The sequence below is a fragment of the Paramisgurnus dabryanus genome, chromosome 14 (genome assembly GCF_030506205.2).
Source record: "Paramisgurnus dabryanus chromosome 14, PD_genome_1.1, whole genome shotgun sequence".
In the NCBI taxonomy this organism is placed as follows: domain Eukaryota; kingdom Metazoa; phylum Chordata; class Actinopteri; order Cypriniformes; family Cobitidae; genus Paramisgurnus; species Paramisgurnus dabryanus.
The window spans coordinates 30,372,161-30,378,050 of record NC_133350.1 but is presented as its reverse complement, the minus strand read 5'-3'; positions in this window follow the sequence as shown (position 1 = coordinate 30,378,050).

The following is a 5,890-nucleotide window of genomic DNA, read 5'->3' as shown; positions in this document are numbered from 1 at the left end:
GTCATTTACAGTTATTTAGGTGTCGTTACACTGTTTGGATGGTGTTACTGCATACAATGACAAATATTTTAGCCAAAATCTAATAGCAGATATGTTATGTATATTGGAATCAATCTGAATATTTTTATGAAAACAAGTTATGTTATACTTTTTTCATTATTATTATTATTTTTGTTACGATATACCACCACTGGCACGCCATCAGGACTGTGGTCATCGTGGCCCTGAGAGAAGTGGCCCCGCTGCAGCAGGCTTCCCTTATTTTTCTGTATTGAAGGTGGCAACCCTACAGGCACCTGCTCATTTTGGATCAACCCATGCATCACTGGTAGGCATGAGTTCACTAACACCACAATCATTTTAGATATACCTCAGTTAAAAAATTATTTTAACTGATATTCAATCTCACTAATAGCGGTCACCTCTCATCTTCCTGTATATCCATTGGACCACTTACCGGTTTAGAGATGTAAAGTTCTTCTTGGTTTCTGCACATTAATTAAATCAATGTTGGTGCAGTACCATGTAATACTTTAAGAGCAAATAATACTTTTTTGAACTCAATCCTAAAAGGAAACGGCAGCCAGTGTAGTTTCTTTAATACAAGGGTAATATGCTAATTTTTACGAGAGCCTGTCAGGAGTCTTTGCAGGTGCATTTTGGATGATTTGTAATCTCTCTTAACCCTGGAGAACCCAAGAACCAGGGTTTAAATTGGGGCGGGGCCGTCCGGGGCTAAGCCACGGCACATAGGCTAAAGGTCTCGTTCTGCTCTTGCCAGTGTACCCGCTGCGCTGGTGCGTGTGCACTGACGCGAATGGAATAATGCGTTTATTTCATTATGGGGCATACTCCAACGCAAGTACAAAGTCAATGCAAAGACGCAATCACCCAGCTCACAGAAAAAAGTTCTAAGAACGTTCCCTGAAAGTTCTCAATGTTCTCAAAAACTTTCTGCCAACATAGAAAGTGTCCAGTTTTCTTGACGTTCTAAGAACGTTTTTGTGTTGTCTGAACGTTAGAGGACGTTTTACCATTTTAAAACGTTATGACAATGTCATTTTTAAATGTTTACAGAATGTTTTTAACAACAACTGTTTATTATATTGACTTGTTTGATTGTTATGTAAATGATAGAGAAACATTGCATTTTATTATTTTATAAAACATTATTTCTGAATGTTCAGTAAATATATTGCTGTAGAAAACACAATTCACTTTTTAGGTTTAGATGTTGATGTTTTGTTTCATTTTAAGTCACCATTATTGAGATTACTGTTTGTTTTAGTTGGACTCTTGACCATCGGCTTTGTGCTTGCTAGTTTCTTCCCTGGTTGTGTTAATAATACACCACATTTCTTATAAACTTGTAAAATTAATAGAGTAATTTTGAGGTTGGTACATAATGGTAAAGATCATCAACTAATTAATTTACTAATTAAAAGTTTATTTTCTGTCAGTAATGTAAATGAGATCCAGCACTTTCACAGCAGTTTGTCATAGTTTGGCAAAAAATATCTGCTGTATAACTGGGACGCACAAACATCAAGAATCAGAGTTTGAATCTCAACCATGGTGACAAATAAAATTGTACAAAAATTCATTATTTATCCATGCTGCATTGCATGCTGGGAGTCCTGAATGAGATTTGTAATTTATTGATACCCAGCATGCATTCCAGCATGAAGTTTAACATTTAATTGTCACCATGGTTGAGATTTATACTCTGTTTCAATATGATTACATTGTAACACATATGTAACAAGACCTTTTATTACACCAGTAGTTAGCTTTGTAACAGACTCGACCTGTTACATATGTGTAACAGTTGCAGCTTATTACATGTGCATCATTACAATCTGTAAGTACATGCTGTTCTATAACTTAGTTACATATTAAGTACATTTAGTTGCATGTAATTACACCGTCTACTACTAAGTACTTAATGAGGTAATTACTCTGTATGAACTTTACTTACTTACTTATGCCTGCTACCCCTCCTGGGGCATAGGCCGCCGACAAGAGCTCTCCAGGCATCCCTGTCTTGGGCTTTTCTCTCCAGCTGACTCCAGGTATATCCAAATTCTTTGGTATCAGCTACCAAATCTCGGCGCCATGTATTTCTCGGCCTTCCTCTTTTTCTCTTTCCTGGGGGGTTCCAGTTGAGTGCTTGCCTGGTGATACTGGAAGCTGGCTTGCGGAGCGTATGGCCAATCCATCTCCAGCGTCGTTTTAGGATCTCATCTTCTGCAGGAAGCTGATTGGTTTTTTGCCAAAGGTCATGGTTGCTGATGGTATTTGGCCAGCGGATCAGGAGGATTTTTCGCATACAGGAATTGATAAAGGTCTGAACTTTCTTCGTCGTCGCCACTGTTTTCCTCCATGTCTCTGCACCATAGAGAAGGACGGTCTTGACATTGGTATTGAACAGCCTGACCTTTGTCCTTAGGCCCAGTTCCTTCGAGCTCCAGATGTTCCTCAGCTGTATGAAGGCTGCTCTTGCTTTACGTATTCGTGCCTTGACGTCGGCGTCTGTTCCACCCTGCTTATCGATGACACTGCCCAGGTAGGTGAAGGCCTCTACTTCTTCTAGCGCTTCTCCGTCCAACAGGACTGGGTCGTTTTTGATGTTATTTACCTTGAGGATCTTTGTCTTATGTTTATTGATGTTCAGACCTACTTGAGCGGAGGTGGCAGCTATGCTATTTATCTTGTCTTGCATCTGCTGTCGGGTGTGGGATAGCAAGGCCAAATCATCCGCAAAATCCAGGTCGTCGAGTTGTGTAAATGGTGTCCACTGGATTCCTGTTTTTGTATGTTCCGTTGTAGTCTTCATTATCCAATCAATGGCTAGCAAGAAGAGAAAGGGCGAGAGCAGGCATCCCTGACGAACCCCGGTTCTCACTTCGAAGTTCTCCGTAAGCTTCCCTCCATGGACCACTCTGCTCGTCATACCGCCATACGAGTTTTGGATAATGTTGACGATCTTGGCTGGCACACCATAATGTCGGAGAAGGTTCCAAAGGGCACTCCTATCCAGGCTATCAAAAGCCTTCTCAAAGTCTACGAAGGTAATGTGGAGAAGAGAGTTCCACTCCAGTGACTGTTCGACAATGATACGGAGGGTGGCGATCTGATCCGTACAGGATCTGTCTTTTCTAAAGCCTGCCTGCTGGTCACGGAGTTGGGTGTCCACCTGGTCCTTAATTCTATTCAGGATGATCCTGTTGAACACTTTTCCTGGAACAGACAGTAGCGTAATCCCTCGGTAGCTGTCACACTTGCTGAGGTCGCCTTTCTTAGGTAGCTTTATAATGTATCCCTCCTTCCATTCTGTGGGCACCTGATTTTCCTCCCAGATTTTCTTGAACAAAGGGAACAGTATCTCTACCGTTGTTTCCAGATCTGCCTTCAATGCTTCTGTTGGTATACTGTCAGGACCTGCTGCCTTGCCGTTTCTCTGCTGGCCTACTGCCTTGCGGATCTCTTCTCTGGTGGGCACACTGCAGTCTATTGGCAAGTCCTCTGCTGCTGGATTGATGTTTGGCGGGTTTGTTGGCATTTGCCTGTTTAACAGTTCTTCAAAGTGTTCCCTCCATCTATCCATTTGTTGTTCCTCTCCCTTCAATATCTTCCCCTCCTTGTCTTTCACTGGCCTACCTGGCTTGCAGAACTTCCCTGACAGCGTCTTTGTGATGGAGTACAGATCTTTCATATTTCCATTTCTTGCTGGTTCTTCTGCTTCGGATGCCAGACCATCAACATAGTTCCGCTTATCGGTTCTAATACACTTCTTTACCTCTTTATTGGCAGCTGTGAAAACTTCTTGTGCCTTCACCTTCTCTGCTCTTGTTCTGCTGTTGTTAAGGGCTGCTTTCTTCTTTTTCCTTTCCTGAATCTTCCTTAATGTCTCTGTTGACAACCACTCCTTGTGCTGGCATTTCGAGTGTCCAAGGACCTCCCTACATGTTGTTGTTATGGTCTCTTTCACTCTTTTCCATCTGTTATCCACTGTATCCTCCTCCTCCTCTACTTCTTGCAGTATTTGGAACTTGTTGCTCAAAGCCACCCTAAATTCCTCCAGCTTATGTGTGTCCCTCAAAAAGCAGGTGTTGTACTTGTGCCTCTGTGCTGTAGTTGCCATCCACTCCTTCTTCAACTGCAGCTTCAGTCTTGCCACTACTAGATGGTGATCTGATGCAACGTCCGCTCCTCGCTTCGCTCTAACATCCTGTAGGGATCTTCTGAATTTCCTGATGATGCAGATGTGGTCTATCTGGTTCTCGGTGAAGCCGTCAGGTGACACCCAGGTTGCCTTGTGTATCCTCCTATGTGCGAAGACGCTACCGCCGATCACCAGGTTATTTAGAGCACACAGATCTGCAAACCTCCCACCATTTTCATTCATGTTGCCAAGTCCATGCCTTCCCATAACTTCCTCATACCCGATGTTATCCTTCCCCACCTTGGCATTAAAATCCCCCATCAGGATGGTGACATCTTTCTCTGAGTAACTCTCCAATATGGACTGCAATCTGTTATAAAACTGCTCCTTATCTCCCTCCTCACTGTCATTTGTGGGTGCATAGCACTGCACAACATTCATGGTGATCTTCTTCTTCTTTGTTCGAAAAGATGCTGTTATGATCCTTGGGCCGTGGGCTTCCCATCCAGTGAGTGCTCGTTGTGCTGTTCTTGACAACATCAGCGCTACTCCTTGTGTGTGGGGGGCGTTTTCCTCCTCATGTCCCGAGTACAGCAGCATCTCGCCAGTGATCAGCCTCTTCTGTCCGGACTGCGTCCATCGAGTTTCGCTGATTCCAAGCAGGGTGAGGTTGTAACCCCGCATCTCTGCTGTCACTTGCGCTATCTTCCCCGCTTCGTACAAGGTCCTCACGTTCCATGTACCGATGTTGATTGCCCTGACTGAGAGAAGGCAGTTCGGCCCTGCAGCTTCCAATTTACCTTGGTTTTCACTGCACAGCGTCATACATCTTAGTGAAGACCCATCTCTCCCCAAGGCGGAATTACCTGTTGCTCTTTTTTGCGTTTCTGTAGCAAGAGTTTTTTTTTCCAGGATGGGGTTGCTAGCCCCACGCCTAACCCTCCTCCTTTCTCAGACCGGGCTTGGGACCGTCCATGGCGGAGTTACTCTGTATGAAGGACACCTTAAAATAAAGTGTTACCATTTTTTTTTACAATTTTAAATAAATAATATTATTTTAAGTATTGAGTAGATTGTGGTCCCTTACTGTGTAGCGATGTGTGTTTATATTTAAAACTAAAACAAATGTTTGTCTTTTTAAAAGTTCTGTCACATAGTTTATAGAGTTGGATCACGTGATTTTCGGTTGGCGAGCTTCAAAAAGGTCACGTGATTTCCAGAAAGGGAACATATGGACCATCGATCCTCACTGGTTTTTGTGTTGCATTGTGGGAATTTTTAGGGAACAAACGTTCCAGTGCACTGGAAGGATTTTGCGATTGAGACAGCCCTTTAAAGGGAGCTGATTGTGACATACCCTGGCTGCGTTCGAAAACTCTAAATTGCTGCCTTCTGAGGCAGCTTTCCAAGGCAGGAAGGCATCAAGGCATGTCCGAATTCAATGTTAGGTTTACTTCCTGTCTTCTGAGATACCTTTGCGTGGGCGTAGAATAAGAATGTGATTGGTCGAGCCTGGTCGAGTTCAAAAAAATAAAATGGCGGCCAAGGAAGCGACTGGAGCACAAATTCAGTATAAATAAAGGTAGATTTTCACTTTTTACACCTTTTAATTGCATTTCTAGCAAGAAATTAGTATTTTAGTTTTCAAATATGTGATTAGTTATTATAAAGGCACTCTCTCCCTTACAAAAAAATACTGCAGTTTTTTAAAAGTAATACTACAGT